General features: G+C 31.9%; 1 long non-coding RNA gene across 4 annotated transcripts in view; it reads right to left on the bottom strand.

Moving 5' to 3' along the window:
* Positions 1-2978: 2978 nt before the first annotated feature.
* The window catches only part of LOC143225790 (uncharacterized), an 85262-nt gene continuing 65731 nt past the window's right edge, over positions 2979-22509 (bottom strand). For 2 of the 4 annotated variants that reach the window (XR_013014086.1, XR_013014087.1), the window contains 2 exons: positions 20915-21021; positions 2979-3764 (listed from right to left, as the gene is read on the bottom strand). This is a non-coding gene — a long non-coding RNA (uncharacterized LOC143225790). Of the gene's footprint in view, positions 3765-20883; positions 21022-22509 lie in introns of those variants that run through there. The other 2 variants (XR_013014089.1, XR_013014088.1) reach the window with 2 other exon arrangements.

Below are 22509 nucleotides of genomic sequence, written 5' to 3'. Positions count from 1 at the left end.
GCCAAGTGAGTTAAGGCGTTCGACTCGTAATATGAGGGTTCGAATCTCCGTCACACTAAACATTCTTTACCCTGGGGGCGTTATAATGTGGGGGTCAATCCCACTATTCGTTGGTAAAAGAGTAGCCCAAGAGCTGGCAGTTGGTGATGATGACTAACTGCCTTCCCTCTTGTCTTACACTGCTAATTTAGGGACGGCTAGTGCAGATAGTCCTCGTGTAGCTTTGCGCGAAATTCATAAACAAACAAAAACAAACAAGCTTACAGTGTAATGTTAATATAAGTACCTACCACCATGACGTCTATTACAACTTCAACAGTGTTTCACAGAAGATACAATCATAATAAAATGTTGAAAATGTCGAATTTAATATCGTTTACATTTTTTTGTTCCTCTCCTCCAGAAAACAATAATTCTCAGTATTTTTCTGTGTGAGTGGTTCGTTTCTGTATTTTTTTTACCTTCGTGCTTGGGAACAGTGTCAATCGTTTACTGTATCCTCATTCAGGTATTTCAAATCCGTCGAGGACAGTGACAGAAAAAAACAATAACAATATCTTTATGTGTATTGAGAAATCCTTCAGGTAAGACAAGAAGAAAAACTTTTTGTTTCGTTTCATCTTTGACAATTCCTGAATTACACAGCTTGCTCGCCAGAATGAAAGACAAAGATCCGAAAAGTTTTACATACACACACACACTTTACACACATCTATAATTCGAATTTAAAGTTTGTAAGTAATGTGATTGAATAATTGTAAAGAAAGTTCACTTAATATTTTTCACGACAAATGCAAAAATTCCAGAAAGTTGACTTGCTTGTTTCGCGAGTTCCTGCGGAAGGCTATTAGGCCCGCGGCCTTTTCTGAAATCGTCTGACAGTTCTACAACAATGTGCTTGTACTTGACATCCAATAATGTTCGCCATCCGTGAGAAAATGATTTTATTTAAATTTTAGTTTAAAAATGAGCTATCATCACAGCATTACATCAGAGAGCATATTTTATTGATGTGTTTCTTCGTAGACACAGTTATCAAAGAAAGTGCCTTGTTTTTCTGTAGCTGCACTAATTAGATTTTCACAAAAGAAAAAAGATATTTTTTTACCTTTACTTTTGATTGTTTCAATTTTGAAACTTACTGCTTTATATATTTTATATTACTTATGTCTGAAATATATTATTTTTGTGGAAATTTCAATTGTTTTATTTATTGCTCAGCTGTAAAAATACTGCCTAGTTATACAAAAATACTACCCAGTTATGATTGATGATTGGCAGGGTGGTATTTTCCGAGATCCGAGTTTTAGATGTACACACCGGAAACTCTATTATATTAAAATATATGTTTGTATATATATACATGCCATGAAGGTACATACAGAGATTCTTATCTATTGAAAGTGGGATCTGATCTCAAAGTTTTTTCAGTATTAATATAAATTTCTCCATGCCTACGTTATGCAAAAGTTTACATACATTACTTTTATCTGATTATCGTTTATTTGTTTGACTCTATTTTTGGCCAAGTTACTTGAAGTTTTAATCACCTTTATAAACATGCTTTGAGATTCTTTTTTTACATACAGTCATAAAACATTAGATCTAGTCTTGATATGTATAAAACTAGAACATTAAAGCCTTACTTATTCTCCAAAACTACACTTTCAGGCCTACTTTCGATATAGTTTAGAAGCATTGAATGTTTCATGACTGTAAGATGAAAAGCGTTTCAAAGAACAGCTGAGGTGGTTTGTTTCATAGTATTTTAGTTCTGCAACACAAGCGATATCTGTCAAAGTAAATACTATGAAGACAACGTTCATCCTTTATTAGAAGCTGGGTAATATTTTATACTAATTTTATAGGATTTAAAGGAATGGGTACTTTAAGTGTGATTAATAGGAAAACAAAGGTTTTGTTTCCTAGACGTGATAGTTTTCTTAAATGTATTTACTCAATTTAATAAAATATTTCGGTTGTTATTAAAGCGAAATGAGCGATTTAAGAAATATTTATCTATCAAAAATCTAACGAGAATAAAACAAGTAAAATTCATGATTGAAATTAGTTTAAGCCTCAATTTAGCATACAACCCCCCACCAAAAAACCTAAGTCAAACCGGTTTAATTATAAAAATCAGACTGTTGGCTCTCATTCGGCTAATATGACTATTTCGTATTAACTTAATTTCCTGATTAATTTTAGCAACACTTTAGATATGATTAGATATTCATTTTGATTGTCTCATGTTATTCTATCTAAAATATTTTAATTCTTACATGTAATTACGAATGTATGTTAATCTGATTTATGAAATAAACTATATTGAAAATTATTGAATTTATCACACTATTCCATGCCAATAACCAGTACAGAGCAAAATTAGACTCTTTTTTTTTTTTCTGTAGGGGCATTAATATTTTTACATTAATTAAAATAGCGTTCCAGTATAAACATGTTACTGCTATCAAACAAGTATTATGTCTTCCTATATAGAGAGTATGTGAATATCTAATTCTCTTATATTAAAGGCTGCATTATGGAAAATGAGACAGCATAAACAAACAGCTGTTTTGGAGCTAAGTTTGACGATCAAAATGAAAGTAAAAGAAGTTAATTAGAAAAGTTTAGACTTATTTTGATAGATTAACTTCAGTTTTATATATTTTAGTTTTGTTTACTGGTTAACTTGGTTAAATTCAATCATGGTTTCGTCACATCCACTTGGAAGTCCTACCACTTCTGGATCGCACTGTGTTGATGTTGTGGTATTTCTGTTTGCTTATTTCCGTGCTTTGTTATTAGAACTAACTATGCTTGGTTGCATTATTTTAATAAATATGATGGGTTTTTTATCTTTTGTCTCAAAGTATTTTTTAGTAATTGTATATGAACACAGAGTATACTTGAAATGTACAGAGTTGATATAAGTAAATACACATCACAGTTTGAAAGAATAATTTTATTCTGTAACCGTACATATATTTGGCAAAATATGAATTGACCTACTACTTTGTGGTGTACACTTTGTTATACATGGCAGAAATACGTTTAAACATATATGGACAAGACCAGTAATCCTAGTCTGCGGGTTGCATCTCATTCACGGTTAGAAATCTGTATTATGGGAGTCTCAGGAAGTGGGTTTGTTGAAACACTTTTTGATCATCGAGATAGCCTACACGTGCTCAATGGGGTTCATGTCCAGGGATCAGCAAAGATGTGCTGCCCTGACTTTCTTTGCATCTCAGGGGGTGACTATTTATTTACATTAAGGCAATGTGTGATTAAACCTTGTAATTTAAGCTTTCATGGAAACATCGATTTAAACTTCACTTAACATTTTTTTTACACTTTCAAATTCATTTAAAAGCTAATTTTTGTGCCTGTTAATCCGAATTGAAAAAGTGCCTATTAAAATAGAGTTTATATTAAAATTTCCCTTACTTCGACTGCCAGAAGTAAAATATGTTATTTTTTTACGTTCTATTACAAGACAACTCTGTCGGAAAACGCGTCATCTAAAATGAAAATGGTGTCAACCTTCAACAAATAATAACGAGAAACTATGTGCATTAATCACTGATACAAAGAAACATTTAGACGGTCGTTTCAATTTAAGTGTTATCAGAATTTACTAAAAATTAATCATCTGGTGAATACGCAAAATATTTATTAGAAAAATGAGATATATAAAGAGTGAAACTGACGTCTAGGAGAGTACTGTAATAACAAAATGGCTGACTGAGCTGCGTCAAAACCTGTCATGAAAAAAAAATGGAGTCAATTCTCACAAAGTCAGAAATATCGATATACAATAAAAAAACAATTCATGCTACTTTTGTTTAAAACCGGACTTTAGAGAACGTTCGCTAATATCTACATACCAGAGTTTGTTTTATTTGGATATTTTAGCGTAAAACTAAAAAAATTAGCTATTTGCATTCTGCCAGTCACGGGATCGAACCCTGTATTTTAAAGTCTGCTAAGCGTTCTTAAATCTGAAAGTAAAATTTGAAGTTTTTTTTGTCTTTAGTTTACAGATTTTGGTTAAAGAAAAGGTTTAACAATAAAATAAATAAACATTACAAAATTTTTCTATGTTAAATAAAAATTATCTAGAGCAAACTTTATAGGTGGAGTCTGGCGTCAAAAAATAATATACATATATATCAATAGAAATCTGTAGGTATTCGTATATTATTTCAGTTTCTAATGAAAAAATTACCATGAGTTTCAATTAACCAGAAATATCGAATTCCTTTAAACCAAATGTAACATAAAAAATATATTTCCTGGACTGTTGCGCTTATGAATTAGTACAACTATCCATCCAGCTAGATGTGCTCATTTATTAGCAATTTAAAATTTGATAGTCTAGTACACAATATACCTTAAAATACATCTGTAAAGTTATGAGAATAGATGTGATCATAAGATACACAAAACTATACAACATGTCCTTGACATGTCGTATTTACATATATGTTCAGCTCTTGTATATTATGTTAATTGATATTTAAATTTCTTCATCGCCACCTGTTGAGAGAATATAAACAAACATCTAAATGAATATTTAAACGCCAATATAGATCCTAAAATAAAGTAAAAATAGTTCAGCTTAAAATGCAGTAACTGATCTCATTCCGCATTTTACGTCTCTTAATCCTGTATTCAATAATATCGTTTATTTTATGTGAACATGAACAAAGTCGAGTGATAGTCCACCAGTTAGCTGTTGGTTTGTGTACTTGCGCTATTAAATTTCGTTGTATGATTTTTTATGATAAACAGAACTCGGATACCTATTGGTCAACTTTACGTTAAACAAAATAGCAATTCTAATTACGCTGTTCTAGTTAAAGACTATTTGTTAGAATATTATTTAAGATGTAAACTCATCGTTTATCAATATTTTCTTTTCGGTAGACGTATTTTGAAGGATCCTGCATTATTACATAAATCTTTTAAATACATTTCTAAACAGTAATAAGCATGTTTATTTCAGAGCGAAGCCATCTGCTGTCTTCACCACAAGGAATCGAACCATAGAACTTACAGTTATAAATCCATGAACTTACCGCTATCCCCAAGGGGGAGATAACACAGGCTTTGTAGTTTGTTATGTTTAAATATTGAATCAACTTGGTTAGTATTTCAGTAAGTGTTTTGTGATCTTATTATCTAAAGAATTTGTTGTTAGTTTCTTTGTTTATCTGTTTCTACATATAATGTGAATAGTTCTATATTGCGATGAAATGAAGTTTAATTTTATAGATGTTTTTTATGACTTAAATATTAAACATTATTCTCAGCTGTCTTAAAATATAATATTTAAAGTTATTTATTTATACTCTTTTAAGATTTTGTCACGTCTCTTAACCTGCATAATTTGTTATGTTTCTTAAACTTTTATAGTACAAAATGTACAAATTGTGGGAGAACACGTTTATGAAAAAGTTGACTATATAAATGGAGATGCAAGATGACATTGAAAACATATTCGCTAACTACGTGACTTTTTAACACCTAAAACTGTGAGCTTGATGTACAAGCTCATTTATTTACTCATTGAATTGTGTGAGCGGTTGACCTGCACAATGTTATCACGTGAGCGAAAAATTACCGAAAATGTTGCTGTCTCACATGTCCTACCTCGTCTGAAGACTATTGTTTGTTTAGAAGTAAAACACAAAACTACCCAATGGACTATTTGTGTTCTACCCACCACGGGTATTAAAACCAGTTTCTTGCGGTGTGAGTCCACAAACACGGTGTTGTGCCATTAGGATCCTAAGTCGATTATTAAAATGGGCATAAATCAAGTTGAACTTTGACGTAAATTTCATTAATATTACTATATTATTAAGAGGAAATAAATTTTATCATTTCAAATGGCACTTTGCAACGCATTCTATAGTTGTTATTTTTGTAAATGTTTTATGTTCTTGCATCTGTGATCCAAATTATAAAGTTTCACATCTTCTATAGTCGGAAGATCAACGATTAAATTGAAGATGTGAACTCAAGATGGACAAAACACAATCGGCCATTGCGTAGCTTTGGACTTAACAACAAATAAATCTACTCTTTTATAATCAAACGTATTTTATTTTTTTTATGTATATCTACAATATTGTTTACAAAAGTCTGTGTGTATGTCTTTTTATAACTAGCGAATCGCTAACCCGATTGTTACCAAATCTAATATGTACAGTTAGACCCCCTGGGGAGTGACATATGGGGATCGTAGTCCAGGTGTGGGCCACACCCCCGATGACCCTTTTGCCTTTTCTGTAGATTGAGTAAGTACGCCAGCTATTATATTTGAATGTAAGCACACACATATATATACACACACACACACAAATATGTGTGTTATTAAACTTTTGTACCAATTTTATACGGATAAAATTACTTCGTGTGTAGTTCATCTACAGAGCCCGTTGCTATATTAATATATTTAGCTGACACTAAGTGCATTTGTCTCGGTTTCCCGATCTAAGATATACCTGCAGTGTTTTTAGAGAATTTCAATTCTGGAGCAATGTGTCGGAGTGTCCAACCAGCATTATATATAGTTTTTATTCAAACTCTCTGCTCTACTGACAATTCTATACGCTTTTTGGACTGTGGCATAACAACAAAACTTAATATGTAGTGTTAAACACTGTTTTATTTCAAGGTTTGTTTTCGGAGTACTATTGAATTCATTTCTTCTAGTCTATACCAACAAAATTTGTCAGTTCCTCGCTGGTTTCTTTCTAATAGTTAAGGCACTGCATGTGGTACCATGACAGTTATTTCAGACCATAAATTTGATCAGTATGTTCATTCAAGCAGAACCTTTATAACATGTTTTTGGAACAAGTATATGGGAATTCTAACGAACGATAAATATTTTCACCTTGGTACATTCAACTGTCAACAGTGATCAACCATGCATAACCATTGTGTTAAAATTTACGTTCTGTAACGGCATGGAAGAATTAACAACATATAATAAAAAGAGAGACAAAACATTCTCTTGTTCTAACACTATGCACAGTACTTTACATATTTATATTTCAGAAAAGGAAAAAACTCTACTTTAGAGAATATTCTAATTATATTTTATTTAACTATTCAGTAATTAACACATAATTTTCATAAGAGATGGCGCTGTAAAGCCCTTAAAATTTAAAATATTTTTACCCATGTCTACAGTGTAAAATTATATTTACTCATCTGCATGTACGTTTATATTAATTTGTATGTCTCTTTGTTTATAAGGTTGTTTTCATATGATCAAAAATTTGTTTTCATACAACTTACCATTTTGAAATTGTTTCAGTTCCTTTAGTAATTATTTTAAGGTGACATCTACTGGTGTCCATTATACACAAAGCCAATTTAGAATATTCTGATGACGATCAAATATAAATATGATGAAAATATGTCTCTAAGAATCAAAATTTTTGCAATCTGTTTGAAGAGGACCTTCTAATGTTTTAACGCCGGCTGATCAGAATGTCGTAACATATATAGGAGGGGAATTAAATCATAAATAATTCCAAACAGGTAAGTTCAGGTACTTAAGTAGGATGGCTCTAAAAAGGTTAATTTAAGTCACTTAATTACACTGTCTTCAAACAGGTGAGTAAAGTCACTTAAGTAGGCTCGCTCCAAACAAGTTACCTTAAATCACTTAGTTAGACTTGCTACAAACCAAAATAGTTTATCTTCAAAGGGGTAAATTTAGCTTCTTAAGTAAGTTGGTTTATAATGCCTATTGAAGTTCTAAAATCTATGTTATCAAAGCAAGTTTAAACTATTTTATTAGCAAATTAAAAAAATATATTATTTTCATAAAATTATTTTGTTAACATTTTTGAGAATCAGAAACTAAGATGTCATTGTTAAATGACTGTTACTAAATAAATCTTTTTATTTTCATTACCTGGGTTGATCTTTCGGCAGAGTCTTACTTATAACACTAGAATTATTTTTCGAGATGCTAACTTAAGCTTTAAACTTTTGTGCTTATTATCTGAAGAATGAGAATGTTATTGATCTGGTGAAAGATTTACCTCAAATTACTAACTTCATTAATATTGTTAATGGTTCTATAACACAAGGTATTGCATAATGCAAAAATCAAAAGATGGAATATAATTCAAAATAAAAATGCCCCATAACCCTGTAGTGTAATTAATACAGCTACATAGTTTGTGCATTATTTTGCAAGTTTAGTATGATGTTTAAACCATGTAGTTTCTATGGTTTTTAAATCGCATATAAAACAATGATATACACTCAAATCTTCCAATTAGTTGGTCTTGCTGTAATATGGTTAATCGTATAACCAGTTTTTGATACTTGAAAGAAAATATGCTGACTTCTCTTATAATCAGTTCAAATTTTTTTAAGTCGTAAACTTGCTTCTTTAACTACGATGCTGCTACTTACGAATATCAGACTAGACTAAAGGAACGTGCTGAGGAATCAGAGTGGCTTAATCCTACACAGGTGTCCTCCGCACACACCTTTAAGACAGTCCATCCGTACCAGAGAAGCACAGCTATTACACTATGTAATAAAATTTTTACTTGTTCTTGTTCCTGGGCAGAAAGTGTTATTTCCCAATTGCTTATGCCTAAAGTAAACGTAAAAGACCTATTTTTCTCTTATCAAACTTTGCTTTTGTGACCTGGGAGCGTATAACGAAAACATGATGGGAAACTATATTTGGGGGCTGATACGTGAAAGTGGTTTACATTACAGTCGCAACTCTCGAAAAACCACTCACTCATAAACATTTTTGTATAACTTTAGTATAAATACATATAAATCTTGATTCATATGTTGTTTTATTCAGATCTTATGTAAATGAAAATGTGAAAATTTGCCCGTTTTTACATAGAAAATAGGTTAATTTCTAAATTTCATTATCCAGGTCACCAAAGCAAAGTTTGAAGGGAATAATGGCCATTTTCTGTACTTTTACAACATAAACAATTAAGAAATAACACTTAATATCCAGGAACAAAATTTGTGTTACATAGTGTTATCAATGCGTTCCTCAAGATCCATTGATTCTGAAGACCCAAAAATGCTAATCGATGACTAGAAAGCTCTTTGGGGATTAAAGCACTTTGAGAGTTATTAGCTTCCACTGAAACGAGTTATTTAAAATGTAAATAAGCGTGTGAAACAATAATCTAAGTTGATATTTTATAATGTTTAATTTGGAATTTACCAATGTGACTATTTAGGATTTGGTAGACTCGAAGAACTGACTGTACGAATTTGCTTGAAAATTATAAAGAAAAAAGTATGTCTTTTTTTTCGAAATAAGATATTCAAATGTTTGTGTAAGTGTTTGTGTTTCCTGTGAATTTTCATGGAAAGTTTATTGGTAGATACTATTATAACCTTCCTCATAACAGTAGCAAAGAAAACAGGAAAAACAATAGTGTACCTTACAGAAAACATTCGCGTAATTTGTTCTTTATTACATTCAAAAGGTTTTTAATTCATTACTTGTTCAACATGTTTCTCAATACCTTAAACCTTAATGTGTTATTATTCATTCGGTATCTCGTATCTACCTAAAAGTACACAAGGACAGCCTGTAAGTAACAGTCTTTGCCTTTAAACTGCTACACTAGATAGAAAGCAGCAATTCAATAGCACCCACCTCCAGCTGTTAGGCTACAATTATTTTATCCAATATTGTGATTTGACAAACGCGCTCATTGTACATCTATTACGCTTATGTGTTAAGCGCATTTTAGCGACAACAGAACGCGAATTGAAGCAGCAGGATTCAAGGTATGAATACACTAAATACACTAATCAATAACTAAATCACAAAAAAAAAATTACCTTTAATTCATCAGTTAAGTATTTCGCTATTATCTGTAATTTTGGGCGTAATCCAAATAATATCTAAGAGATTCGGCTAGCCTTGTATATATGGTTATATACTTGGCTAGCAATACAAAATAATCCCATTCGTACAAAAAAAACAATGAACTTCGTACATTAGAAATGACAACCAACATCATTCTTTCAATCGTGGTAGCGTTATAATGTAATAGTCAATTCAACTATTCAATTAGAATAACACAAGAGTTGGCAAGTAGTGATGTTGATTAGATTTCTAATATATTATTTTTATATTGGTCGGCTGGCATAGATATATTTCTTGTAACTTTAAACGAAATTGAATAAATAAAAAAAGACAACCAATTATTATTAAACAAATTAAATTTAAAAAAAAATGAAATTAACTAGAAATCTTATGAAATCAGCAATGTAAAATTACAATAGTGATAAGTTTCAACTGTTACGTATTATGATTTGTCCCGGATGAGACTCAAATTTATGATAATAGGTATTACGATTTCAAACAGCCTGAAACTGAATTGAATTGCAATTTAAATTTTGAAGTTAATTAAATGTTGAGATGTATTGAATTTCTGATATTTGCAAACAAGATTAATTCATACATTTTTCTTCCTTAATACAAATATATTTTAATATATAAACAATAATACAATTTAAAATAACTCTTATTATTAATAGTTATTACAAATAATGATTTGTACAAAAACGTTTTACAAGCTTATAAACAATATTGAATCTTCTATCAGGTCTGGAACTGAATATTTTATCGACGGGTCAAGACAAAGCGAATTAATTTCCAGTTGATATCGATACAGTTAACTTAAAAGGTAGCTAGCTCGCGACTTTTTTACTGCTGATGTCATCTAATGTTTTTATAAAAAATACTAACGTTCAATAGTAACCTGCTGAAGTTAAACGGTTTATAATGTTTGAAATCTATAAACGTTCCTGGTTAGACATCTGTAGTTTCCCAATTAATAAGAGTTAATCACAGTTATAGCTTCCGAAATTTATAGTGTAGAAAACTGCAGAAAACCAACAACATATGCTCCTCTTGGCGCATCGGTTTACAAACGATAAGCGACAATAAAGACAAATACTTATTTATGCTCAATTATCTATCCTTTCCACCAAAATTCTCCAAAAAAGTTGTATAGGTTTAATCACGTTCTAAAAACTGAAGACATATATATACACTACTAATGTTATATTTGCTTGGCTTTGCACTTTTAACACCTAATGACACATTGATGATCACACGAAACGTTACCAGACCTTTCATCTGAGAGCAGAATCTCCCAAATAGTTGAACAATAAATTATCATTTTAAATTGCACACGTATGTATATATCAAGCTAAATTATGTCCAGTAACAGATCTGTGCAACAGCAATATCTAGTTGTTGCTCTGTAAGTTTATGAATGGAATAATCACCTGTAACGATTGTCAAAATACTTGTATGGAATCGCATTCTTTATTCGTTTTGTCTTGTTCATTGCGCCCTACAATCGTTCATCTTTGATTCTATTTTGTACGTATGTAAATACAAAGACAGACATAGCATTTTAAGTTTAACATAAATGTATATTGATATAACGTGAGGAAGAAAGAAACTCACTTTCATGTAAATATTTTGGTTGAAGATATTCATAGTGATGATTCAGCTCTACTGTAACTGAATAAATAAGATATGTACATTTTGTTACATCTAAAGTTTTAACATAACGTTTACGGACAACAAGAGACCTGTTGATCAATCTCGGTTGTCCCATCCTCTAAGTCAAACTAAACGCATTACAAACAAATTTAAAAACCAGCCCTTATCATTCGTTTATCTATCAAGCTTTTAAAAACTCACTTCACTGCTTCCACAACATTCAAAGGCAATCTATTCCATAAGTCAACCACCCTATTTAAAAAATAAAGTTATCTTAGCTGAAGAAGGCTTTTACCTTGCCTAAATCTATATTTATGTTCCTTAGTTTTATATTTCTTGCTGTTAAGTATAAAATATGTGGATTTTTCAATTTATCAAGATAAAACAATTTTAAAGATCTTAACTTCTCATATGACAATCCATCTATCCCAGATACCATTTGTAACCCTCCTCAGGACCTTTACTAACAATTCAATGTCTATCCTAAGGCAAGTAGCCCAATCAAAAGTAAACACTGTACTCCAAATTTGGCATAACCAGTGGCCTATACAATGAAATTATAACCACTTTAGGCTGGTATTCAATATTTCTGTAGAGGAAACCTAATATCCTACTTGCCCTACCAACAGCACACTACTTGGATGGCTTAAAAGACTGATTAACCATTGCACTAAGATCCTCTGCTTTCATGACACTGTTAAGGTTATTCCCATCCAAATTATACTTATAATTCAAATTATGATAACTTACATGCAATATCTTGTATTTATCATAATTATAACCTATCTGCCGTTTATTTGCCCTAAGTCAATAAATTATCTAAATCCTTTTGTAAAGCAGCATCAGCAAATTTAAGTAATTTATTCACCATTCCTTTATTAATGCTATAAATGTAAATCGAGAAGAGAATCGACTTAAGACTGAGCCCTGAGGTACATGACTTGCAACATTAATCCAGTTTGCTTGAGCTCCATTTATAATAACTCTCTGTTTTTTTTATCAAGACACTCTCTATCCAAATAGCTAATTTATCCTTCACACCTATAAAAATAAATCGTTTTACAAGATTTTTATGTGGCACTTTGTCAGAAGCTTTCTGAAAACCCAGATACGCTAAATATGCATTCTCACTCTCATCTACATATGCACTGACATATTCAAAGCATGTCAAAAGATTTGTAAAGCAAGATTTTTCCCTTATTGAAACCATGTAGACTTGATAAAATTCTGAACTTTGTTAAATGACTCTGTAGAGCGTCTTTTATCAGATTTTATAAAAGCTTTCTCACAACTGATAGGCCTACAATTACTGGGACAACTTCTTTTACCTCCCTTGAAGATAGAATTGACATTAGCTAATTTCCAATTTGGTTCACTATTCAAAAACTTGGAAAACATTTGGCTAATGACTCACATATTCAATCCTGACTTCCTTTAAAACCTTGGGAAAATATTATCTGACCCAAAAGACTTATCATTTTTTAAACTTTCCGGTTTTATTTTAACAAGCTCAGAATTTATGCAATAGTCTTGCTCAATTTTGTTTTCATCTATCAATTGTTCCAGATGAAGAATACTGCTTAAGTCTTATTGATGAAAAATGAAGAAATAGCAGCATTTATTAACATTACCATCTAATAATCACTAGGCGTTCCTTTAACAGCTGTCAAGGGTTCTATCCCCCTTCTAATATTTTGTTTACCCCTAACGTACTTTTAAAAAAATACTGTTACTGTTAATTTTCACGTTTTCAGCCAAATGTTTCATACATCTCTTTCAAATGTTTCATACATCTCTTTTGATATTCTAATTTCCTGTTTGACCAACTTTCTTCATCTTCTATAATCTTTTAAATATTGTATAATACTAGTCAAATACATTTCTTAGATTTGTAATGCTTTTCTTTAATTTTATCTCTTAAACCCTTTGTGAGCTAGCTTGGTTTTACTTACAGCTACCGTTTTCTATATAAGGAACATATTCATTTTGAATGTTGAATGTTTTTCTTTAAAAATTTATACATTTGTTCAGTATCTTCAAATAACCCAACTGCCTAATTTACAATAGAAAATTATTTTGCATCTTATCAATTTTTTTTGAAATTTCGAATCGAAATATCATCATTCCCGATTTCTATTTGCAGTAAAACATCAAACCTAATACAGCAATAATCAGTTGTACCTAGGTGTTCCACAATTTTCACCCTCTTAACCACTTCCATATTAGAAGTTAACAATAAATCTAAAATGGCATTAAGTCTAGTGGGTTTTTTGATCAACTGATGAAGAAATCATCTTGAACAATTTCCAGAAACCTTTCTTCCTCTAGTTTGACTCTAGCATTTCCCAATCAATATGTCTGAATTAAAATCACCCATCAACAGCCGAAATCTTAATCTCACTAATTTTGTTAGTTTCATCTGGTTGTTTGTAGCAAATTCCCACTCATAGCTTTCTTACATCCACCAACAGAAACCCAAATAGTTTCAATCTCTTGCTATTATCCTTAATATTCTCAACTTCAACAGGATGTAACTCACACTTAACATATAGGGACACTCCTTCCCTTATCTTTAATACTCTGTCCCTATTAGATAATCTACAACCATCTATTCGAAAGAAAATTCTGTCATCAAAATCATCTACATTTAACCATGTTTCCGTCATTTTAGTTATAAGATCCTCTATTTCTACTAGTGCTCTAAAGTCATCTATTTTATTTTTTATACTTCTAGAATTATAATAGTAATATTTAAGCTTATTCTTACCACTATCTAATTCTAGTTTAAGCTTCCCTTACAGCCTAGTTAATAGTTCTCGTAAACATGTTAGACCCTTAAATTATCCATTTCAAAACGTTCCTTCCTCTCACTGAACTGATCTCACAACTTCAACTAGCTAACCTGCTCATCCTTACATATTAATTTCATCCTAGCATTTATACCTAGAGACCTACTTAAAAGTTCATCTCCAAAATTAATTCTTGGCAGTATACATTAGAGTAGCATAACCTAACTCTTTTCTCCCTGTTTACCCACAGACAATTCTATTCACATGCCATGTCAAGAAATCACCTATAACTATAACCTTTTTAAGTTCATAATTCATATGATTCTCTATTCCTTTTACTTTCCTTCCCTCCAGTAGTTCCTTGTCTATAGAAGCCAGTGGCTGAAATATGTTGCTCTCAAATAGAATAGCATCTTTACAATTAAGTTCACAAAATGTAACCGTTACACTACACTTTCTAACTTCCTGAAAGTCATCGTTGATGTTACCTGATGCCTTTCTTGTATGTAAAAGCTTAAGCTGTTCTTCAAGTCCCGCTGTCGTTTCTAACAGTATATATATATCTCTACATATTTTCTCCACTTTAGTTAGAATAGCCTTCAATTTTTCTCCAACCTACAAAACCTACATATAAACTTAACATCCGCACTACTAATTTCCTTAACAGTGCATAGTTGTCCAAAGTTACAAAATAAAACTATTTCCTTGCACATATGGCACCTAACAAACTAAGTCTGAAAATTAACTAGTTTGTGGTATGTATTTATCAAGTAAAACAATGTATTTAATTTGTCTTACAATCTCACTGCAAGTTGAATAACAACAAAACCTAAAGAACCTAAACAACTAAACCTAATCTAACGTTATAATATATGTTACACTATATGTTTAATCTAAATTAAAAAACTTGTACTTACTGTGTTAATCAACAATCTTAGAAAATCTAATTATTTTTTGCTATTGAACTCTAATTTCTAAAGATAAAAACAATAAAATCAAATAACATTCAAAAATACACAATATTACCAGAACTTAGCTTCCTAAAGTCTTCTCTTTACTCTATACCTGTAACCAATCTGACATTCATGTAAGTACTTCAGTTGATAATATTCACAGTTGTAATTCAGCCCTAATGTAGCTGAATAAAATAAAAATATGTACTTTTTGTTACATCTAACACCTTAAGAGTCACGTGAGTTTGTTGAAAACGTATCACACAATTAAATATATTTGTGTGGTACAATGTAAATGAAACATAAAGTTATGTCTAACATTTTTAGCTCCCAAATTGTTGTTGTTGGTTTGAAGTCTGGGACAAAAATCATAAAGAGTTACAGGCAATCTGCGTCAAATAATTGGTTAAGTTAGGTTTCTTTTAAATTTCGCGCAAAGCTACACGAGGGCTATGTGCGCTATCCGTCCATAATTTAGCAATGCAAGACCAGAGGAAGAGCAGCTAATCATCACCACCCACCGCCAAGTCTTGGACTACTCTTTTACTAATGAATAGTGGGATTGGCTGTCACATTATAATGTCCCCACGGCTGAAAGGGCGAGTATGTTTGGTATGACGGAAATTCGAGCCTGCGATCCTCGAATTACGAATCGGGTGCTTTAACTACCTGGCCATGCCGGGCCGGTTAAGTTAGGAAATTTTCTTTTTTGTTACCATAAGCCAACAAACTCAACTACATAGCCAAAATGTAAAAGAATGGGTGCATATGCTAAAAACGAAAAATAGGAGGGTTTTATTCATATGACTTAAATATAAAGTAGAATTTTGAAAATGACCTGTAAACCATAAAAAAATAAACAGACATTGAGAAGTTACAGAGTAAACACATGTCAACAATAGTACTGTCGTTGTTCGTTGGTAATGACGACATGAAAGTAGAATGTGAAAAAATTGTGTCTTGAGAGTCACATTGCTCTTACAATGGCGGGTCATTCTTTTGTACGAGAAGTTTGATTAAAACTTTGACCAATGCGTTGCCTTTCGAAGCAATAAAGCAGACGTAACATTTGTTAGGTCTATAATGCTTGCCAAGTCATGAAATTTTGTCACCTTGAGTTGTTTAAAATGCTACAGAATACAAGTTTACTTAATTAGTCAATTTTAGTAAATACAAATGTATGCTAATTTCTTAATTTCTGTACTAATGTATAGGAAATGGTAATTTGTCATAATATTACAAAGCAAAAAATAAAAATATATCATGCAGCGTATCTTAACAATAGTCATAAGTTATTAGTATATTTTATAACTTATAAGTTAATTGATGGCCATTAATACATGCCCCAAATTACTCGCGATTTACGTGTGCTGTTTGCTCAAAACTTTATGTATTAACCAACAAATAATGAGTGATAATTGCATGAGTTCCTTTATGATTAAGCATAAACTAGTTTATGACGATCCGATAGTACCTTTAGCCTGCAGTCAACTTTTGTGATAAAGGTCTGTCAGAACCTTTAGTCTGCAGTCAAATATTGTTTTGAAGGTCTGACAGTACTTCTAGTCTGTAGTCTCTGATTGTTATGAAGGATTAACAGTACCTTTTGTCTGTAATGAACTATTGTTATGAAGGTCTCACAGTACCTTTAGTCTGTAGTCAACTATTGTCATGACTGAGGGCTATCTTCGCTAGCCGTCTTTAATTTAGCTGTATAAGACTAGAGGGAAGGCTAGTCATTACTATCCACTGCCAATTTTTAAGTTACTCTTTTACTAACGAATAGTGGGATTGACTGTAACATCATAATGCACTCACGGCTAAAAGGGAGAGAATGGTTTGTGTGATCGGGATTCGAACCTGCGTCCCTCAGATATCGAGTCGACCGCCCTAATCACCTGGCCATAGCGGGTCCTTATTGTTATGAAGGTCTGATAGTACCTTGAGTCTGTAGTTGACTGTTGTTATTAATATCTGGTAGAGTGTTAAATATTAATCAAGAGTGCGCAGGTAAATAATTAATAGATAGGATACACTCATAGCGGATATACAGGTAAGAATGGCTACTTGGTAAAGACTTATCTCACTTGTTGTGTTTTCAAATCCAAATAATTAGAGGAGATTCCTGCAAGAATGAGCCGATGCTATCATGTTCAAGACGGTTGTGTAACCAAGACATACGTGACGCTTGAAATACGTTGCACTCACTAGAAATTTCCGTCTTGAAGGCTTAAAGAACGTGCTGTCAAAGAGTTAAAGTCATTTCAAAGTCAAAGCTAAGTAGGATGCCTACTTGCATTATCGTTTCACTTGTTATAGCTCTCAACCAATGTGAATACCCTGAATGCTGTGACTTCTAAGAAACATAAGTAGGCATTTCACTTGAATTTCTCTAGTGGACCCAGGAGGTTGATGGTGGTAGGCACTGTTGACAGGCTGTCTTACCTCTAGTCTATAAATTTTCAATATACTTAGTTTCAGTGATGTCGGAAACCCACTTGTTGAGAAATGTATATGCAAAAACGGCTCGTTTGGGTTGAGAAAATATTTTACATAGAAGAGCGAACAACGTTTCGACCTTCTTCGGTCATCGTCAGGTTCACAAAGAAAGAGGTAACTGACCGGAAGCTGACCACATGTTTGAAAGGGGTTGTGTAACTGTGTGTTGAAATGTAGAGGGCGGTATTAGATGTTTGAATATATAATTTTTTTTATTTTATTATATTAATATAGGTATAAAGGCATTCCTTTATATTGGTTTATTTTGGGTTTAAGTTGTTGTATAAGTAAAACTTCTTTAATTTTGCGTTTGTTTATGTTTGTTTCTTTATTTAGTATTTGAGTGTTTTCTATGGTCATGTTATGTTTATTTGACTTGCAGTGTTAGAAAACGTGTGAAGGTGACTTTTTATGTTCTTTGAATCTGGTTTCCATTTTTCTACTTGTTTCTCCAATATAGAAGTCGTGGCAGTTATCACATTGTATTATATAAATAATGTTGGTGTGGTGTTTGTCAGTGGAGTTTTTACATAGTATAGACCTCAGTTTTGTGCCTGGTTTTTGAATAAATTTGGTATTAACTGGAATGTCATAATTTACTAATTTTTGCCAAATGTTGGTTTTTTGTTTGCTGATGTCATGAATATATGGTATACAGCAGTATATGTTTTCGTGGTTTTTTGATTCGTGAGCTGTATTTACTTTAGTTGGTTGATTTTGCTTTTTGTCTAGGTGTGTGCGTATAATGTTTTCTACGGTTTGTGGAGGAAACTTATTGATGTTGATGAAGTATTGTTTTATTTTGTCTAATTCATCGTTAATTTTATCTGGTGAGCATAGTTTTATGGCTGTGTTTATTTGGTTTCTTAGTATGTTGCGTTTTTGTTTTGTTTCATGTACTGAGTCCCAAGGAATGTATAGTCCAGTATGGATGATTTTTCGGTGGATTTCTGTTTTGAACTGTGTGTCAGTTCTTGTAATTTTGAGGTTAAGAAATGATATTTGATTGCTTTCTTCCTGTTCACATGTGAAGTTAATGTTAAGATGTATAGAGTTAATGTGATTGAAAAAATTAAGTATGTGTTCTGTAGATTTGAATCCCGCAACCGTGTCATTTACATATCTGTACCAGTATAGTGGTAGATGTAATGCTGTGTTAATTGCTTGTGTTTCAACTTGTGTCATAAAAATATTGGCTAGAACTGGTGATACTGGGTTGCCCATGCTTAGGCCATTTGTTTGTATATAGTTTTGGTTGTTGAACATGAAGTTTGTCTTTATCGTGGTGAATTCTATGAGGGTTGCTAACTGGTTACTGGGAATTTCTATAGTTGGGTTAGGGTCTCGGATATAGAGTTCTAAGGCTATCTTGCAGGCTTCAGTGGTTGGAACTTCTGTAAAGAGGGATATAACATCAAAACTGGCCATTAAGGCTTTATGATTAAGTTGATTTAGATTAGACTTGAAATTAAAAGAGTCTTTGATGAATGAGCTGGCTGATGTTACATATTTGGAGAATGCCCATGTTATGTATTTACCAAGATTGTAATTAAACGATTCATATGTGGACATTATTGGTCTTAATGGACAATCTGGTTTATGAGGTTTTGGGATGCCGTATATTTGCGGTGTGCGTGAGTCGGTTTTACGTAGGTAGGTATAAAGTGTTTGTGAAATTGTGTTGGCTTTTTTCATTTGTAGTAGTAATTTGTTCAGTTGCGTCTCGTGTGTCTATGTTGGATTTGTGTGTATTGGTTTAAATTTGTTCGTGTCTGATAGGATGTTATTCATTTTTTGGATGTATTCATTCGTGTTCATTATGACTATAGCGTTTCCTTTATCTGCTTTTAGAATTTTTATGTTTTTGTCTTGTTTTAGGTTTTTAATGGAATTAATGTCTCTTTTTGTAAGGTTGTTTTTTAGTTTTCTGTTTTGTGAAATTATGTTGATGGTTTTGTGAGAAAATTCTTTGAAAAAATCGTTTAAGATGTTGTTTTTAGGTGTTTCTGGAAAATATGAATTTGTAATTTTACCTGGGAAGTTTGGCTGTTGGATGTCAATAAAATTATCTAAGTTGTCTTCTTTCTGTTGGTTGTTTTTTGGTTGTTTCCTTGTTTTTCTTCTCTGTAGAAAGTATCACAAGTCTCCTGGCTAGGTCTTCTAAACATGTTTTTATTTCTATGGTTGGAATGTACCTAGGTGCTATTGCGAAGTTGAGTCCTTTGTTAAGTAGATGTTTCTCATCTGTGTTTAATTGACGGTCGGATCTGTTAATTATGAGGTTAGTCAACGGTTTGTCGTTTTGGTGTCTTTTCTGTTGTTTGCATCTTAGTTTTTCTAGTTTTTTGTTGTGGCAGATCTTTTTGTCTCTGTCGTTCTTAGTATTGATTTGGTTTATGTTTCGTTGTATAAGTCCGTAAATCTCTGGTTTAATGCAGCATGCCAGTTGATGGTCTAGGTTCATTTTTTGTTTTTGTAAGTCATGTAGTTCTTTGTATTTTGTGTTCAACATGGCTTTAAGTAGTTTTTTCTGTAAAAATTATTAATAGAAGAAATGACATTTATTTTATTCAACAATGTAGAAAAGAACAACTAACCCCTAATTTTGTAAAGGTAAAACTTTCAAAAAATTTTAATACATACACAAACATTATCCAAAATTTACAGATTACATTAATCGTCACTAGATTACACGAAGCAGGTGGCCTAAAGTCAAGGCCAACTGTACCAACATATGGTAGCATAAGAGATTGTAGGATGTGCTCTCAATAAGTTGTGTCAATAATGATATAGTTTTACAGGATGCAGGTATTTACTCCTATTCACTTTGTATTTTCACAGACACCTCGTTGGTAGCGTATCTGTTTGACGATTATTTGATTCAAAATTCTCCTCATGTGCTGTTGCAGGATAAAGAAGAAATCATCTCTAAATAAAAAATACCCTAAATCTGGTTTTAGTTTACTGGAAGTGTTCTTGGCACTATTGCAGTGTGTTTTGCATCTTGCCGTGAGCGGAATTTACGTCACTAGACGTCTGACATAGTATGGCCTTGTACAGTTTGTTTATAAACGTGCATACACTGACACAGCTTCTAACTGCTGCTTATTTGAATCCTTTACCTAAAGATTATTGTCGTTTACTTGTGTTGGATGATGGTCCACTTTGTCTAGGTGTACAAGGAATCGTATTTTGGCTTGGATCAGCTCCTCATTCCACTGTCAGCATTCTGTAAAGACACAAGAAGCCCACTTCGTAACTATTTTGTGTGATGGTTTTCAAAACGAGTAAGTAAGTTATTTTACTACTTTTTTCGCTTACGTTATGAACATTATTGCTTAAGATGTTTGATATATGTGATTTATTTATTGTAATTTTTTATTTATATACTTTTAATTATATTTTAATTGATATATTCTAATTACTTTGTCTTTGCTCAGTATTTGGATTTAACGTTAACCTAAAACTCCTAAGATAACTCAATCTGTGAGATATTATTGGGATTATGGCCGAAAATATCGTAAACAGAGATGAGTCAGTACGTTTTGATCGTTATGAGTTTTTGGTTTAAGAGTTTCAAGCATCTAATTTGAGGCCCGGCATGGTCAAGCGTGTTAAGGCGTGCGACTCGTAATCCGAGGGTCGCGGGTTCGCATCCCCGTCGCGCTAAACATGCTCGTCCTTTCAGCCGTGGGGGCGTTATAATGTGACGGTCAATCCCGCTATTCGTTGGTAAAAGAGTAGCCCAAGAGTTGGTGGTGGGTGGTGATGACTAGCTGCTAAATTAGGGACGGCTAGCACAGATAGTCCTCGAGTAGCTTTGTGCGAATTTCAAAAACAAACATTCATCTAATTTGATCAGTGTGTTAGCTGAGTTATGTGTTTACCTAATTTTGTTTTTATCAAAAGTTTATATTTCATATGTCTTTTTGAAGATTTATCTATAGTTCATAAGCCTTATGAAATATCCTGAGCTCTAGGATCTATTAGGAAATGAAAATTGAGCTAAAGGCTATAGTTCGCTTGTTTTCTTTTTGTGGTTAAGATTTATCCACCATGCATGTGTATTGAAATAATTTTAGCGTTATAAGTTCCTATACTTGCTACCAAGTAACTACCACAGTTGACTGAGAATTATAATAATGTTTCTCATAGGTCGGCTATAGATATACTTTTGTTAAAATAGCTAAGGATTAAAATTACATTCACAATTATTTACTTTTTAATTTCAATATATTTTACATTCTTATTATTACATAAATTACTTTTTTTTGTCCATTTTTATAATATAAACTCAATGGTTATTATATTAGTTAAATTTACTAAATACATCATTCAGGGTTTGAGTATATTTGAAACTTACACCATTTACCATAAACTGAGTTAAATGCTTCTCTTCTGAAACTGAGTTTTATACCTTTCACTTGAAACTAAGTCACATATCTTTCTCTTGAAATTGGTCATTATATATATATATATATATATGTATGTCCTGAAATTGGTAATTTTAAATATATCAGTATTTGCTTTAATAGTTACATGTTGAATTATAGATAAAGTTTGCATTCCTTCTCTGTATTATGTAACATTTCGTACAAGTAATCTACTTTTATAGAGCTTATATCCTGTCTTGAATCTAACAGAACAAAATATCAAACTCACATTGTCAAACCACTTACATTCTTATTCAAGTAACGCAATAAAAAAATTAAAAATC

Source organism: Tachypleus tridentatus, chromosome 9 (genome assembly GCF_004210375.1).
Source record: "Tachypleus tridentatus isolate NWPU-2018 chromosome 9, ASM421037v1, whole genome shotgun sequence".
Taxonomy (NCBI): domain Eukaryota; kingdom Metazoa; phylum Arthropoda; class Merostomata; order Xiphosura; family Limulidae; genus Tachypleus; species Tachypleus tridentatus.
Note: the sequence above shows the minus strand (reverse complement) of the source record. Positions and strands in the feature narration are given on the sequence as shown.